Raw genomic sequence first — 18,291 nt, forward strand, 5'->3', positions numbered from 1 at the left:
ATGCTAATTGGCCAAGCTGACCTTGATGTCCCTGCTTTGTCTGTCTGTCTGTCTGTCTGTCTTGGTTTTCTTCACAGTGCCGCCTTATGCCTTTCTGCTCAGCCATCCCATTGCCTAGGTATTGGACTTCTTACCTTTACAGAAACTGTCAGGCCCCTCTTCCTTCTCCCTACCCTTGGAGCGGTGGTTCTCTTCTGGGAGGTGTTCAGCCAGCCACGTCAGCACCTCTTCAGAGCTCGTGGGAAGGCAGATTGCAGGGCCCTGGCTCCCCCAGCTGACCCAGAAACGCTGGGGGTGAGGCCCAGCAATCTGGTTAACTAGCCAGTGACCGGTGTGCTGAGGTGTGAGAGCCACTGCTTTATGGCATGTGATTTGAGGCTCTCCTTACAGTAAACCCTCCGTGAAAGCTTCTTGGCTGTTTAACATATAGATTGCGTTAATAGCTGTTGATTAATTTGTGTATCATTACAGCTACTGTGTATTGAACACGTACTCTGCTGGCATTCAGCTGGGCGCTTTCACATCCTCAGATGCTTCGTAAAATAGGTAGTGGTGTTTCCTACTTTAGAGGCGAAGGGAGACGCTGAGGAATGAGGTCACGTGCCAAGGCCACACAGCTGGTAAGCGGCACGGGCGATCTGTCAGACTCCAAAGCCAGTGTCCTTCCTAGCACGCACACTGTCTTTCCTACAAATCCTTTTCCCCAAAGAGTGCGTGTGACTACATGGCTGTCATCTGGGCACGTAACAAATGATTGTAATACCCATATTTCTGGATTTCCCTCATTATGTTCTTTCTTTCTTTCTTTTTCTTCCTTCCTTCTTCCTTCCTTCCTTTTTCTTCTTTCTTCCTTCCTTCCTTCCTTCCCTCCCTCCTTCCCTCCCTCTCTCCCTCCTTTCTTTCTTTTCTTTTCTTTTCTTTCTTTCTCTTTCTTTCCTTCTTTCTTTCTTTCTTTCTTTCTTTCTTTCTTTCTTTCTTTCTTTCTTTCTTTGTCTGTGTGTCTAGAATTTGTTTTTAAGCAATCTCTGCTCCTAACGTGGGGCTTGAACTCACGACTGCAAGATTAAGAGTCCCACACTCCACCAACTGAGCCAGTCGGGCATGCTCATTGTATTACTCTACTGAACAACAGCCTATCAGCTTTTTTGTTTTAAAGGGAAGCATTTGGGGCGCCTGGGTGGCGCAGTCGGTTAAGCGTCCGACTTCAGCCAGGTCATGATCTCGCGGTCCGGGAGTTCAAGCCCCGCGTCGGGCTCTGGGCTGATGGCTCGGAGCCTGGAGCCTGTTTCCGATTCTGGGTCTCCCTCTCTCTCTGCCCCTCCCCCGTTCATGCTCTGTCTCTCTCTGTCCCAAAAATAAATGAACGTTGAAAAAAAAAATTAAAAAAAAAAATGGAAGCATTTTATTTCCTTTTTCTAACATTCATTCGCTTACTGTCTGTCAGAGAAGCAGGTGAGAGAGCCTTTGACGTCATAGTCCAGGCTCTACACATTCACGTACCTGACCATCACATTGTAATGTGCCACGGGTAGTTTTGTGTCAGAAATTAACCTGTACTTTCATTGAGGTACCACACAGTTCTGGCCTCTGAACTTAATTTTTACAACTTTCAAAAATTATGTTGCACTGAATTTTGGTAAAATCTTAATGGACTGAGAAATGTAATTTTGCTGGCTCTGCTTTGGTCCAGCCATGTATGAAAGTGAACAGGTTATCAGAGTGAGCACTTCTTGACCCAGGGCACAGTTGTCATTTCTGGTGAAGGGACAGGGCTTGTCATTTAGGTTCTCTGTGCTCTTTTTTACCTCTCTGACCTCCTCCACTTCTTACCCCCAGCACTGACACACATTTTTGGAGAGGCAACTAACTAGGAAAATACCTTTATCTTTAAAGATATGAGGAATCAGGGACGCCTGGTGGCTCAGTCGGCTGAGCAGCCGATACTTGATCACGGCTCAGGTCGCCATCTCCCTTTTGGTGAGTTTGAGACCCATATCAGGCTCTGCACTGACAGTGTGGAGCCTGCTTGGGATTCTCTCTCTCCCTCCTGCCCTGCTTGTGCTCCTCTGACTCTTTCTCAAAAATAAATAAACAGGGGCGCCTGGGTGGCGCAGTCGGTTAAGCGTCCGACTTCAGCCAGGTCACGATCTCGCGGTCCGGGAGTTCGAGCCCCGCGTCGGGCTCTGTGCTGACGGCTCAGAGCCTGGAGCCTGTTTCCGATTCTGTGTCTCCCTCTCTCTCTGCCCCTCCCCCATTCATGCTCTGTCTCTCTCTGTCTCAAAAATAAATAAACGTTAAAAAAAAATAATTAAAAAAAAAATAAATAAACATTATGGGGCGTCTGGGTGTCTCAGTTGGTTGAGTGTCTGACTTCAGAGCAGGTCATGATCTCGTGGTTCACGGGTTCCAGCCCCACGTCGGGCTCTGTGCCGACATCTCAGAGCCTGGAGCCTGTTTTCAGATTCTGTGTCTCCCTCTCTCTCTGCCCCTCCCTGCTCATGCTTTGTCTCTCTCTCTCTCAAAAATGAACATTAAAAAAATAAGCATTAAAAAAATAAAATGCCTGTGAGGAATCAAATGCTTGTTTCCTTGCTAACTCACTATTATTGATTGCATTTAGCAGATGTAAATTGATGTTACTTACTTAGCTCGTACTTACATGAGCACTTTGTGTTGCCACTCTAACCACTTACACGTTTTAACTCCTTAGCCCTCTATACGTGGTGGAACTCTTTCGTTACCCTTATTTTCCCATTTTGTGGAAACAGTAGTGTGGAGAGGCAAATAACCAGTCTGAGCTCATAGGGCTGGGAACAGCAGGAGCTGAGTCCGACCCAGCCGTCTTAGCTCCACAGTCTGTGCGCTTAACTGCTCTTCAGAATGTAATGTAGGTTTCCAACCAGATTTTTCTCTAAAACGTTTTTACTCTGCACTTTGAAATGGTGGACTGTTCCACGTTTTTGTTTTTCCAGGTTAGGACTATGTGGAGGATGGGATTGACATGTGAGCTCTCACAGACAAATAACTCAGGTCCTTTAAAAATGTTAGTTAATTGAGGTGTTTGCCGGGGACTCAGGCAGAACGTGTCCTAAAATGATGGCAGGTGGCCTTCTGGCCTGGGACACTGCGGGGCCTGAACAGCGGCCTCGTCTTGTCCGGGGACAGGCCCTGGCTGGCTCTCTGTGCTTTGCCATGCTCCTCCTCCTTTGGGGCCCTGGGTCGGCCATGGTCTTGCTGCCTGACCTTCATGCATGTGGCTTGAGGTCCAAGGACTTGTGAGAACAGTACAGCACTTGGACTTGCTGTAGACAATAAGACACTTGGAAATGGGTGTTACGTTGTTCTGTGTCTCTTTAGATTTCGAAGTACCACCCGAGAGACTGTCTTTTGGTCTGTAGCCGCAGGTGCTGCTTATAGGACCTGCTGGTGTTTGGAGCCTCAGCCTTCATTGTGACCACACGCGCCGTCAGGCTGAGCTGCGGGCGGGCGTTTCTTTGGCTGTCAGCATCTGCAGCCTCGCCAAGGGCTCCCGCCTGTCCCGCCATCCTTTCTGCGTTGGCGCGCGTCCCTGCTGGCCAGAGCTTTCTCATCGGGCATTTGACTCTGCTGCAGAGGGAAGACTTTCCGGAAGGCAGTCAGGAAGTTTGGAAGGAGCTGTGGTAGTGGGCTTTGGCCTCGGTTGCCCAGGACACGGCCGGCTTGAAACCGTGAATTATCAAGCAAGCTATTCCCTTCTTAGCCAAGAGAAGGCTGGCAGTGGTCCGGACTTACCTGTGAGCTTTGCGCCAGCTAAATGAGCGTCATTGGGTTTATGCTAAGCTTCGTGAGCTTTGCAGAGTCTTCTGTATTTCTCTACTCTGTGTTATAAATAATAGAATTTCAAGTTCTGACAGCTAGTTACTGTTTGATGTAGAAGCAGGAATGCCACAGGTGAAAGGAGAGGAGACAGAAGTGAGGGCATTGGGTTAGGTTACCCTATGCTCTCCCCGAGTTTACTGGGTATAGCCCACTTACAGCCAATAGGAGCAGAGCTCCAAGTGTAGCTGCTGGGTGAATCGATTTATGATTTTAGGCAGCTTACATCTTTGGTTTTAAGTTGCAGCATCTTTTTATTTTAACTTATTACAATTTTTTTTAATGTTTAGTCATATTTGAGAGAGAGAGGGACACAGAATCTGAACCAGGTTCCAGGCTCTGAGCTGTCAGCACTCCTGAACTGTGAGATCATAACCTGAGCCGAAGTCGGACCCTTAACCAGCTGAGTCACCCAGGCGCCCCTTAAGTTGCAACATCTTGGGAGCAAATGTGGCTTTTTTAAAAGCTCCACTTTTATCTCTGTCCTCTGATTCCATGAATATGAGACTGAACGTTAACCAACATTCATATGAGACCACTGTATATGGAGATCTATTACAAAATTACTCACACTGGGAAATGGATTGCTTCAATCCATAAGCAATCCATTTCTTTGTGAATAGCTTTATATTTAATTTTTAAAGCTAATATTGCACATTAAAATTTGTTTTAGTGTTTATTTTTGAGAGAGACCGCAAGCTGGGGAGGGGCAGAGAGAGAGGGTGACACAGAATCTGAAGAGGCTCCAGGCTCTGAGCTGTCAGCACAGAGCTTGATGCAGGACTCGAACTCAAGGATCTCAAGATCATGACTTGAGCCGAAGTCCGACCTTCAGCCGACTGAGCCACCCAGGCGTCCCTAATAGTTGCACATTTTTAATTATGTATTTGATAACATGAGATAGTGAATGACAAATGGAGTGAAGCAAAAGTGCAGTTGTTGCCAAATGTTAACTTTCGGGTTATGGTTGATTTCTGCCCTCACTGTGGCACTTCTTAATCAGTTCCAAGCTGGTTGGCCTGGTAACCCACATTTAAAATACACTGCTGTCCCCTTTGAGACTATGCATACGATACTGTCCCTATTGAGCCTACCAGTTTTATTTCAGGCCTCAGAGATTTTAGCTTTTAAGTGCTAAAATATTACTGAATGCAGAAAAGCAAATTCCACTGAGTTACTCTTTCAGCTATTTCTTCTGGATTGAGGATAATTTAGGATTGGGTTTTCCTAGAATCTTTAGAAGAGCTTGGGATTGATGATGAGTTCTCAGTTCAATTCTTGTGAGAAAGATGGGGACTCAATTATGAATCTACAGTAGGGAAAAAGTTAGGAGATAGACTTGGAACAGATTGGATTTCCCAAAGAAGCCTCTGGGAAAAGTTACTTTATTTGCCACAGTAGCAAATTAGGAGCGCGCAGTGAGCCCTTCTAACGCTGCGGTACTATTCGAAGAGTGAAACAGTAGAACCAGCCATGGCCTGCTTATTTGTCCTCTGAATGATTGGCTCCTTTAAAGAATTTTCCTGTCCTTTCTCATTTCATTGAGTGACATCATTGGTGCCACAGAAACATTAATAACATATTCCAGCGGTCCCAACTGACGTGAAACTTATGATTTGCCTAGTTCAAAATATATCATCACCTGTTGGTGATATATCATCCCATTCATGCATTTACTTGGTGTCACAGTAAGATTTCTTTTATGGTGAATTTTACTATTCACAAAGGCACATATTTTTCTGTGACCCTGCACTAGGCCATGACATGCTTTTAAGCCACTTAAGATAATTTTGAAAGTTTTAGTGGTTTTTTTGGCCTGTGGGTTTTTTTCCTTTTTCTATTTAAGAAATTGCGCAAGTAATATATAATTATTGATGAAAAGTTAGAAATCAAGATAGGTAAAAAATTATCACCTAAATACTACCCCTAACCTTTTAATAACCACGTTTCATAGTTTGATGAGTATCTATTTGAATTGCTTTCTTTGCAACTATACGCATATAAATGTATATTCTAAAAGGAATCCTTTTTTAATTATGAAAAATTTCAAACTTACACAAGAGTCGGGAGGATGGTATAATGAACTTCCGTCCACCTGTCTCCCAGCTTTGCCATTTGTCAGCATATGACTAGTCTCACTTAATCGATTCTGTTGCCCTTACTGCATTACTTTTTAAAAAATACTCATTTGTTTTTGAGAAAGAGCGAGCAGGGGAGGGGCAGAGAGTGGGGAACAGAGGATCAGAAGCGGGCTCTGTGCTGACGGTGGTAAACTCGATGCTGGGCTCGAACTCACAGCCCTTGAGATCATGACCGTAGCCAGTCAGATGCTCCGCTGACTGAACCACCCAAGCTCCTGCTTTACTGCATTATTTTAAAGCAAATTCCAAGCATCCTCTCTTCTGTATTTTTTCTATGATACGTGGACTGTTCTAAGAAATGAAACTACATTTTCACACGTTAAAAATTTACATTTGAATATAGTCTGTTCTTTGACAGATTCATAAATATTCTTCACGGTTTCTTGATTCATAAGGATCTTTTTATTAATTTATTTTTAGTTTTTTAATTTGAAATGATTCTATATTCACAGGAAGTTGCAAGAACTATGCATGGAGGTCTCATGTACCCTTCATCCAGTTTTCCTCAGGGGTAGTATTCTGCATAACTATAGTACATATCAGTATCAGGAAATCGCCGTTGGTATAGTCCTCAGAGCTCTTTTGGATTTCACCAGTTTCAGATGCACTAGCGTGAGTGTGTGTGTGTGTGTGTGTGTGTGTGTGTCTGTGTGTGTGTGTCTGTGTGTGTGTGGTTGGTTGCTTCTGTGCCGTCATATCCCATGTGTAGATTCATGTGGCCACTACCACAAAAAGATGTTTTTAGTTGGCTTACTCACCTATATTTCCAAACAAGGACCACACATTACATTTAGTATACATACCTCTTAAGTCTCTCTTTTGTAAAAATTACGTTGCTATAATTTCACACTTACAGAAAAGTGACAAGAACAGCGCAAAGAACTCCTATATGCCTGTCACCCAGACTGACTAATTGTTTAAAATTTGCCCATTTGTTTTATCATTTGTATGCTCCCCTCCCTCTCTCCCCCTGCCCCTCTGTGTATGTAAAACATATCGTTTGAGACTGGCTTGTAGACATCATGTCCATTTCTATCCCCAGAACAAGAATTGTCACTCACATAACCATAGTACATTTATCAAAATCAGGAATATAACATTGATGCATTCCTCTTATCTAATCAACAGTTCACATTAAAATTTCACCAGTTACGGGGCACCTGGGTGGCTCAGTTGGTTACGCATGTGACTCTTGGTTTCCCCTCAGGTCATGATCTCATGGTTCATGAGTTTGAGCCCTGTATCAGGCTCTGCACTGGCAGCATGGAGCCTGCTTGGGATTCCCCCTTCCCTTCCCCCCCTCTCCCCCCCCCCCCCGCCCCACTTTCTCTCTCTCCCTGCCTCTCTCTGTCCCTCCCCTGCTCGCATCAATATGCACACTCTTTCAAAATAAATAAACATTAAATTTTTTTTCACCAGTTACCCTAGTGCTGTTTAAAAAAAAAAAAAATGTTTTTCTAAAAATGTTTGTTTACTTCTGAGAGAGAGAGACACACACAGAGCACAAGCAGGGGAGGGGGAGAGAGAGAGAGGGAGACACAGAATCCAAAGCAGGCTCCAGGCTCCGAGCTGTCAGCACAGAGCCTGATGTGGGGCTCGAACCCACAAACTGTGAGATCATGACCTGAGCTGGTCTGGTGCTTAACCGACTGAGCCACCCAGGCGCCCCACCCTAGTGCTGTCTTTTAAAAGTCATTTTTTCCTGGTTGGGGTCCCGTCCAAGTTCACACACAGCAGTTAGTTGCAAGCTCTTTAGTCTTGTTTAGTCTGGACCTGTTCCTTAGCCTTTTCTTTGTTACCATGATCTTGACATTTTTAAGAGTTCAGTTATTTTGTAGAATCCCTCTCAGTTTGGATTTGTCTGATTTTTTTTTTTTTTTCATGATTAGATTCATGGGCTGCATTTTGGGGAGAAATACCACAAAACTGATGTTGTTGTGCTCATCCCAGGGCAGCATGTCAAGAGGCACATGATACTGATTTGCCCCAGTATTAGTGGGCAAATTAATGTTAACCTGATTAAAGCTGTATTTACTAAATTAATCTGTTGTAAAGTTCCATTTTTCTCTTTGTAATTGAGAGGTAATTTGTGAGGGGACACTTTGAGACTATGTAAGTATCCTGTTTCTCATTAAACCTTTATCCACTAGTTGTAGCATTCATTGATTTTGGCTGAACCACTTGTTATTGTGTTACTATCATAGTTGTAAATGGTGATTTTCAGACTCCATTATTCTTTCCTCCTACGTTTGTTAGGTGTTAGTCTAAGGAAGAGCTTTCTTTTCTCCATTTATTGATATCAGTATAAACTCAGATTCTTACTTTATTCCATGAAAATTCTGCAGTATTATTTTGATGTATTTTTTTAAAAGTAATCTCCAACCAATGTGGGGTTCAAACTTGCAACCCCAGGATCAAGGGTCACGTGCTCTACCGACTCGGCCAGCTGGGTACCCCTCATTTTGATGTTTGAACCGTCCCATCTTTGTGTAATGGTAGCCCCTCTGCCTTGCCCCCTAAGTCTTTTGGGCCCAGCTTTTGTAGTCTTTGATAGCTTTCTTGCCCAGAGGTACAAAAAGATGTTCCACGTTCATTTTTTGCCCCATACCTGGTATCAGGTTCTGGGAGCCTTGGTGACTTTAAGTGGCAAATACTGTTCAAGGCAGAGTCTAGGCACCAGAAGTTGCTATTTGGTCATTGCATCTATACCCTTTTATTGCACACAGCTAGAAAATGCCTTTTTTTTTTTTTTTTTTTTTTTTTTTTTAAAGAAAACACACACACACAGTTTTCTATTGGTCTTTCCTAGTCAATTTTTTGAAAAGGTTTATTCATTTTTGAGAGAGAGAGAGGGCGAGGGTGAGGGGAGGGGAAGGAGCAGAGAGAGAAGGAGACACAGAATCCGAAGCAGGCTCCAGGCTCCGAGCTGTCAGCACAGAGCCTGACGTGGGGCTCGAACCCACAAACCATGAGATCATGACCTGAGCTGAAGTCGGACGCTTAACCGACTGAGCCACTCGGGTGCCCCTCCTAGTCAAATTTAAGATGAATGATTTTACACTTATACCTCTTATGTGCAAAGTCTCAGCTCCTATGACATTCACATAATCAGCTTGCTTCTACAAGGTATATTCGAAATAACGATATACTGTTATTACTAACAATGTGATTACAGTATGAATACGATTTTAAGATGTCTTTGCAATTTTTTTTGTCTTTAGAATCCTATTTTTTATTGTTTCATTTTTCCACTTAATAAAGCATATAACATCCTTCTTTGCTAGTAAGTAAATATCTTCACTTTAAATGGCTACATGACATATTTACCAATTTCCTTTTTGGAACACACAAGATGTTAATAATGTTTCAGTGTAAACAGAGTTGAACTGGCTGTCTTTGTACATGTGTTTGCTCATTAAAATTTTTTTAATTCAGGAATAGCATAAAGAAAGAAGTGTGTTAAGTGTAAAGCTGTGTTAATTTGTCACAAAGCAGAATCAATCCCAGATTTAAGGAACAGCATTCCTGGCCAACCAGCCCTATGGCCCCTTCCCCACGCTCTTCAAGGGTACCCACTGTTCTCACTTCTAGCATCGCAGATTAGTTTTCCTTATTTTTGAACTTTATATAAATGGAATTATTATATGCTTCATTTATATTTGGCTTCATTTAGTATATTTTTTGAGGTTTATCCACATTTGTTCTCAGTGTAGTTGCATTCCATGGTTAGCCCGCTCTTTATCTAGCCTCCTATAGATGGACATTTATGTTGGGCCAGTTGGGGGCTACTACAAATTATGTACTTGAGAGATAGGCTAAGGATGCATTCCTAGGAGCTCAATTTGTGGTTAGAGGAAGGGAGGCATTTGCTACGTGTTGCCAAGTTGCCCTGCATAAAGGCTCTGCCAGCTTATGCTCCTGCAGTGGTGAGGGGAGGCCAGCCTCTCCACGTTCCTGTAGGTGCCAGTTTTGCTGGTCCACGTCTTGAAACAGGCTGCTGTTGCGCTGCTTGGCCAATGGTACATTCCAGGTGCCTGGAGGGGCTTTTTCTAATGTGGCAGGGAAAAACCATCAGAAACGTCTGAGTGGCTGTTACTGAGGTGGCCTATGAGAAAGTTACGCCCTCAAAGCTTTGCATTAGCTGGGGATAGATAAGACATCCCTGACAAGTGACTGAGCACAAGTGCCGAGCGCGTAGTTCCGGTGACGCTGTAAAACGGTAGATGAAGGAGAGGTTGGAACTTTTCCTGGTGCTGGTGTTGAGGGCAGGTCAGCTCTCCCCTGCTCCACTGATCTGAGGCTACTCCCTTCATCTGAGCTCTGGCTGATTAGAGACGAAGTCTTTGAATCACAGAGGCCAAATAGAATGTTTTGGCCACGGCTTTTAGCAGCTCATCTCCATGGTGTAAGAGAAGTTTAGTGTTTGTTCATTCTCTTTAGCTTTCTTGCTTTCTGTTTGGAAACACGGCATCGCACTGGCTCCAGAGTGCTGTCATTTGATATATAATTACTAGAGCACATCGGTGCCAATTAAAAGAAAAATTCGTCTGTTACAGATTCAGTAGTTCATTGTTCCAACTGAGATTGGGTGATTGGAAAAATAGCAGTTTGGGGCTAAAAGCACAGTTCTACGCTCTGGGAAACGTCGGGCAGACCACCACCCTTCCTTGGGCCTCAGTGTCTCAGTAGGATGAGGAAATGGGAGCTGGAAGGTTGCAGGGCCTCTAGACAGTTGGGGATTTCGGGTATTTCTGACTTAGAATGGGAGTTCCTCTGCAGATTGCTGCTTAGGTTACAAAGCAACCTGAATCGGAAAATTTAAAAATCCTCTTGGTGCCGTGCCAAGCACCACAAGCTCGTGGATGGCCTCGGTGTTAGGAAGATAGCGCGGCAGGCGTTGAGCGGCACATAGGAAGTACCCACTGCCTCCGAGGGGCCTGCAGTTTCCCAGTGTCGCAACGCCTTAGGTCCAAGGATTCTCCGCCAAGCCCCTTTAAGGGGAAACTTAAAAAAAAAAAAAAGTATTTTCTGAGAATTTGAAGTGAGTATCTTTTGCAGAAATAAAACACCTTGCCTTTTCTTCCATTTGAGGTGTTGGTATTCCCTCAGGAATAGGAGTGCATATTTTGTGCATATTTAACAGAGGGTTTAATAAAAAATAGGTCATTTGTGTATGTCAGCATTTTAATGTGATGAGATCTGGTGTTAGCATGTGGGCAAACTGAATTCAGCTGATGTCGATTCGTGGTTTTTCTTTAACGAAGAAATCCGTGTTCCATTAGCCTAAGCGGCGGCAGCCATTTGTAGAATCTCAACACCACGGAAGAGCCTTGACCTGAGCGTGGCGTTCGGCTCGAGAACTTGGAGAGTTGGCGAAGAAGTGGTGGTTCGGCGGCTTGTTCAGTTCATCTTTGAGAAATCATCCGAGGGTAGGGGAGTCGGTTTTTGGGTGACAGGCTGCCTTGGGGAAAATGACACGGGATGACAACAGACGCTTGCTGTTTCAGCAGGTCCTTGACGGCAGTGCCGGGCCAGGGGAGAAGATGCGCCAAGTAATCCCGTCCTGCTTCCTCCTCGCGGCACCCCTGCCCCGCCCTGCGCCCTGCTGACCTGCTCCGCTGACCTCCCTCCGGAGAGGGAGCCTTCCCTGCCCCTGTGGGAAGCGTTTCTCTGGAGACCGGGAAGCCGCGCCACAGATTGTCGCTGTGAAAGTTCAGTGAGCGTATCTTGTGCGTTTTGTGAGTGGGCGACTCTTCCCGTTCTGGAATGACGTAAGGGTGGTGCCCCTCACCTTTTACGCCTCATTTGCCTGTATTCTGAGGACGTCCGGCCCGCTGGCCTTCCCGGCTCTCTCCCTCCACGTTCTCCGACCCGGCCGTGGCCGTGGCCGTGCCCACAGGGCAGGTCTGAGGTGGGGGCTCTGGGCGCCCCTTCCAGGGTCGGAGCCCAGCGGAAGCCTGCTAGCAGGTGTCACCCGGCATTTTGTTTGTTTTTAGTAACGGGGAGGGGTCGGACGTCACGTGGGCATGTGCTGTTAGAGGAGGGAGGAGGCACGGAAGCTACGAAAGGGAAGGTGCTGTCTTGTTGGGGAAATTCCGTAGAAAGGAGACCATGCCCTAAACTTGGCTTCTCCTGTTGTCTTTGTCCAGGAAATTTAGGGCAGAAAGAACCCTGTTTTCCTTCTGTATACTTCTTTGAAGGTATTAGTGAACGATGAGGGTTTTCAAAGCCTGTCTGTGGTCGGCAGCAAATCCTCACATATGCACAAGGAGAAACGTGAGTTGAAAAGAGAACTAACTTTTCTCAAGTGCCTTTGAAGTGCCAGGCACGACTCTAGCCTGTTCCCTCCTGTGAACGAAACAGCCCTGCGGGGTGGATGCACTGAGAAGGGAGCCCTGGAGTCTGGGCCACACCGATCAAGGCTGGGGTGTCTGATTCCCACCCGGGCGAGTGATGGGGTTGCAGATCTAGGTGCGGCCTCAGACGGTGCCTCGTCAGCTGCCCGTCGGCGCCCCGTGGCCAGGAGCACAGGGGCCGGACTCCGCCTCGTCTTGACTGCAGATTCTGTTTGCCTCCTTATAAAATGCAGGGGCAGGAGTCCCCGGCACACAGATGCGTAAGGAGGGCCAAAAGAACCGACGCGCAGAGGTGCTTTGCAAGCCGGACAGTGACGCACTGATATTTGCTCACGGAGATTGTTTTCTTTCACAGACGGGCACCCAAGAAGACGTTAGTTGTTGGTTGGGAGTTTGGTCAGCAGCAGACCACACATTTGCTTTTTTTTTTTTTTTTTTTTTTTTACCTCCCATAAGTGTTTGTTTATTTTTGAGAGAGACCGGGCATGCTGGGGAGGGGCAGAGAGAGGAGGGGACAGAGAATCCAAAGCAGGCTCCGTGCTGACAGCAGAGAGCCCAGTGTGGGGCTCGAACCTGTAAACCGCGAGACCGTGACCTGAGCCAAAGTCGGATGCTTAACCGACTGAGCCACCCAGGCACCCCCACATATTTGCTTTTATGTACTTCTGGCTGTGGAAGTTTTTCCTTCCGCTTTTAGAATTGTTTCATTTCTGCAGTAGATATTAATGATACTGTTTACACCCCACGCCCTCTATTAGGTGTTGGAGATAGAGCGGTGAAGGAGGCAGATAAGTTTCTGTCCTTTTTGAAACACTGAAACTGTACAGATGATTGACACTTTCCTCCTGTTGGGAGAAGAGATCCCAAACCTGGTTGACTTCTTACTGCCCCGATACATATTTTAAGTCCGTGCTAGATAACTCTTTAAGTACCACTCAATTATGCAGATATTTTGGGAGTAGCTGTTGAGCTGAAGAAACCATGAGAAAGGTGGATTGGGTGGGGGTCTGCTTCCGGGCAGGGGGGCAGTGAGGACGTTTGAAAATCACTGTGGTGTTTCTGTCAGAGCCCGGGGTATTTTCCACTGTGGGGAAGAGCGCTTTGGTTAAAGAGTACTTTGAGCTTTATTCACAAAGTGAATCTACCTCAGTTCTGAGTGGCTGGAGTTGCATTTATCCGCATCTGGGACTCGGAGGGCTCCTCCACTTCCCCACGCGTCGCCCAGGATGCCCAGCTAGGTGTGGTCCAGCCGCAGACCCTGGAGACCCCAAGCCTCCACCCCCCAGGAAAACTGGAACAGTCTGTAATCTGGCTTGTTTTGGATCCCAGGTCTTGAGATAGGACTCCAAATGTTCCTTCTTTCCAAGTAGGTGATCCTTTGTGGCCCTGGGAAGTTGTCCCTTGTTCATCTCTGGTTCCTGTTTTGGTCGTCTGAGATGCGGTCAAGAGGAATGATCATAGAAAGCATGGTGTCAGTTCTCTTCTGACTTTTAAAATTTTTTTTTTCTTTTTTTTTTTTTTTATAATTGGAGGTTTGTACCTCTTTTTTTTTTTAATTTTTTTTTTCAACATTTATTTATTTTTGGGACAGAGAGAGACAGAGCATGAACGGGGGAGGGGCAGAGAGAGAGGGAGACACAGAATCGGAAACAGGCTCCAGGCTCCGAGCCATCAGCCCAGAGCCCGACGCGGGGCTCGAACTCACGGACCGCGAGATCGTGACCTGGCTGAAGTCGGACGCTTAACCGACTGCGCCACCCAGGCGCCCCTAAAATTTTTTTTTTTTCAACGTTTATTTATTTTGGGGACAGAGAGAGACAGAGCATGAACGGGGGAGGGTCAGAGAGAGAGGGAGACACAGAATCGGAAACAGGCTCCAGGCTCTGAGCCATCAGCCCAGAGCCTGACGCGGGGCTCGAACTCACGGACCGCAAGATCGTGACCTGGCTGAAGTCGGACGCTTAACCGACTGTGCCACCCAGGCGCCCCTCTTCTGACTTTTAAATGGCGTAACGGAGACCTTTGTGTCACCGGGGCTGCTCCGGCTATTTTCGACCAATTCATTTGGGCCTTCAGTGACTCAGCAGCCTCCTGACTTTTTTTGCTTTTAAAAGGAGCTGGACTTACACGGTGTATGGAATGCAGTTAACATTACAGCCGATGCATGTGGCCCGTAGTGATGGCGGTCGGGGAAGGTCAGGCGAAAGCGTGCTCCCCAGAGGTGAGATGAGGAGGTCAGGACACTGGGGCCGCCGTGAGCAGGATTGTATGGACGCTGTGCATGGGGAAGGTATTCTGAGCGAAGGAAGGGGTGTGAGGAAAGGCCAGAAGGTGTAAAGAGGACAGGCAGCGTGTGAACAAGTACCTCTGGAGGGCGTGGGGGTGATGAGGCCACGGCAGTGAGGCCCGTGGGTGCCAGGCCAAGGGGTTTAGCCAGCGCCGGGGCAGAGCCACGGAGGTTTGAAATGGGAGGGTGACCGAAGGCTTCACGAAGATGAATCTGGCGTAGTGTGTGGGATGAGTTGGATGTGCAGAAATGGGTGGAGGGTCTCTCTTCTGGCAAGTTCTGTGGGACTAATTCTCCCTGAGGTGGTTCTCAGATGGGGAGGGAGAATATCAAATGTGGGAAAATCAAAGCCCGCCTTGATTAGCAACACTGCCACCTCCCGTGTATAATATTCTGACGTGCACTTTTCAAAACCGGAGATATTTTCCATACCACATAAAATGCTTCTGGGCGCTCAGGAGGGTCAAGTAGCAGGTTGCCATGAAGGGGGCTCCGCGCAGGCCCACATGCCTTCTCGGAGTTCCTCTAAGGGCTGGGCCAGGGTGCGGGACCCTGACAGTGGCGAGTAGGCCCGCTGAGCCTGTGGGGGCTTTCCTTTTGCGGGGCGTTCCCCAGCAGGCCGGGTGGGGGGGGGGGTCTGGGGTGCAGATGTGAGCCGGAATAAAAGGGCTGCTTCTGCAGACCTTTGTGATACTGGAAAGGGAAGCGTGACATTTTAGTGTGTACTTCTTGATCGAGGATTTTGATGAGCAGCTCGTGTCTGTAGTAGGAATTCTTAAGCCATCATTGAAAACTTTCCTGTTGAGAATGAGACACTGACAAATTATTTGTAATCAATGACTCCTTACGCAGAAACAAATGAGCATGGGTAGGATTTAATCTCACCCCTGAAAAAGGGAGATCGTTGCACTTTTATGCAGGTAGCAGACACTGAGCATTTGTGACAGACGGGATGCTCTGTTGGGGCTGAGTAACCAAGTGTGATCTAATTCTTAAAATCGGTAAGATTTTTAACTATGTTGCACTGTAAGTTCATGTTTAAGAATTCAGGTAACTGGCAGTAATTAGGATGCAGATACATTAAAAACATCTCAAGTGTCGATAACTTATCTGTGCAGAAGTCGCCAGAAAGCTGCAACACAAAAACTGATTTTATGGAATAATACAGTGGTAACTACTTAATGAAGAAGTTCTCCTTAAGGGAGTTTTTATTATAATTTTTATTGTAATTGTAATTTTATTGTAATCAATGATAATGGACATGAAACAATACTGTAATAGTGTAAGTGATTAAATACTAAATTCTGTGGAACAAATTAAGTACTTGAGAGTTCGGAGGAAGGAGCCAACCCAAAGAATGGTAGTTGGGAAGAAGCCTGTTGGAGGTGGGGGGCTTGGACCACTGGGTGAAATTCCCCAGCTGCAACCAGCGGGGCGGCCTCCCGAAGCCAAGAGAGAGGGGCCGCCAAGAAAGAGGGGCCGTGAGCCTGCAGCACCCTCAGGACCTGCCCCACCAGGCCCTGGGGCCGGAATATTCCTGCAGCAGTTCCTGCCCCCTCCCCGGGAGGGGTGGCTGAGACTACAGATGTGAAGTGGGGCTGCCGGGGCCCAGGGAGTGTTCCGCAGGCGGAAGTCGTGTCCGGCCTTCCACACTCTGGTGTGATGGAAGGTGAGAAGCTCCTGAAGGGTCTGACCAGAGAGGTGGGACCTGACAGGGGCAGATTCATAGAGGCGGCTAGCGGCTGAGTTGTGTGCGCATGCTCTGTGCCTCAGATCCGTTGTCAGGGGGCTTTCTTCTCGGAGAGGAAGGGAGCACCTTGCCCCAGGCCTCCTGGCCGCCCAGAGGGGAGCCTGCCTGGCTCCAGAGTCCGGGTTCTTTCTCTTGCCAGACTGCGTCTGCCAGGGAAGCCACCTGTCAGGGACTGATGACCCTGTGCAGAAGAGGTGTGGCCCACTCAGGTAGTTACTGCCACTACTAAAAAGGTGTGTGAGCTCACCGCCCTCCCCCCCCGCCCCCCCCCCTGCCCCCGCCCCGCCCCGCCATCCCCAAAGAAGAGGGGAAGAGGAGGAAGAAGAAATAGGCCACCAGTAAGCACATCAGTGGGAAAAGGGAACTTGAGGATTGGCTGAAGAAGGACAAGATGAGTCACAGATGGTGGCACGGTTTGAACGAAGGCAGGTTCCAGTAACCTGACTTTCCTCGCTCTGGGGTTGGGCTCCAGAGGGCTCAGGCCCCAGTGGCGGATCCTTATGGGTGGGTACAGGCCCAGCGGTCACTTGAGGCTCCGCGGTAATCCCTGCTTGCGGTAGGCGCCATGTTGCCTGGCGGGTTGTGCTGTTCTGGTTCTAGTACGATGGGTGCCGTGGGGGGTGGGGACGGGAGTGACCTCAGGTAAGAGGTGTTCTGACTGTTTCTTGGGCCTGCGTCTACTTTTGTGCCTTCTAGAACAGTGCCTTTCACCAGTGTTGAAGGACCAATTTTAAAAATTTCCAATCCATTGGAACTGATACTTTTCTAAAAATAAAAACAAAATTACTGGAAAACAGAATTGAAAAAGATGTGCAGAGTATAAATTCTAATTTTTTTATTAGAGTCGACAGATACAAAATTACCCTGATTGCCATAAAAAGTTTCTAAATGTTCTTTTTTTTGAAAAAAAATTGTTTTTAATGTTTATTTATTTTTGAAAGACAGAAAGAGACAGAACATGAGCAGGGGAGGGGCAGAGAGAGAGCGAGACACAGAATCCGAAGCAGGCTCCAGGCTCTGAGCTGTCAGCACGGAGCCCGACGCGGGGCTCGAACTCACGAACTGTGAGATCATGACCTGAGCCGAAGTCGGATGCTCAACCGAGTGAGCCACCCAGGTGCCCCTAAATGTTTATTCTTAATTTCTGTGCTCAATCTTGACTGCAGACAGGTAAACTGTTCACAGACTGGTACACTTTGAAAGCAGTGATCTAGGAAGAAAATTGTTAAGCAAATTAGTAAATAAGACGTTTGGGGAGTATTTACACCATTTAAGAGTAGAAGTGTTTCAGTTGGCATTTAAAATACTTGAGGCGTTTGTGCACATATGATCTAATTCCAGATGACGTCTTTTCAGTAGAGTTCCTTGGTGGGAGGCGGGGATGTAAAATAAGTCTCCCAAGAACTGAGGCTGATGTGGTTACTGTGAGGGATCTGTAAGGGCGATTCTGTACTAGTGATGATACTTGGAACATCCAGTCCAGAGCTTTCACTTCCTCTGTTGTCCCTGAGAGCCAGTGTGTGTTCTTTTGCTCATGTATGAGCATTAAACAGTAGTATGTTTTCTCTGTCAGTTTTTGGCTTGCCTTTGAACTGATTTTTATAGTTTTGGGCATAATTTTAGATATATTCTTGAAGGGGGAAGTTCCCAAAGCAAGCTCTAAAAAAAAAAAAAAAATTCCCAAAGAGTTATACCTGCTGATATAGAGATCATGTAGCAACTTAATCGTTCCTATTTCAGATTTGTTTTTTGTCACTGGCTGCCAGTGGTTTTTCACTTTCTGTTTTGGGCACTTCTGACGTTTGCTGATACCCCTTTGCTCTGGAATGATTTGCCGTGTTCCCTTAGCCTAGCTGCTTTTTCCCTGCCTTTAGGGTCCAGCCCGGGGGTGGCTTCCCACAG

General features: G+C 46.7%; 1 protein-coding gene across 5 annotated transcripts in view; it reads left to right on the forward strand.

The window, feature by feature from the left end:
* WDR20 (WD repeat domain 20) overlaps positions 1 to 18,291 on the forward strand; it is a 65,117-nt gene that overhangs the window by 21,906 nt on the left and 24,920 nt on the right. The gene's annotated exons all lie outside the window — the stretch shown is intronic.

The sequence above is a fragment of the Prionailurus bengalensis genome, chromosome B3 (genome assembly GCF_016509475.1).
Source record: "Prionailurus bengalensis isolate Pbe53 chromosome B3, Fcat_Pben_1.1_paternal_pri, whole genome shotgun sequence".
Taxonomy (NCBI): domain Eukaryota; kingdom Metazoa; phylum Chordata; class Mammalia; order Carnivora; family Felidae; genus Prionailurus; species Prionailurus bengalensis.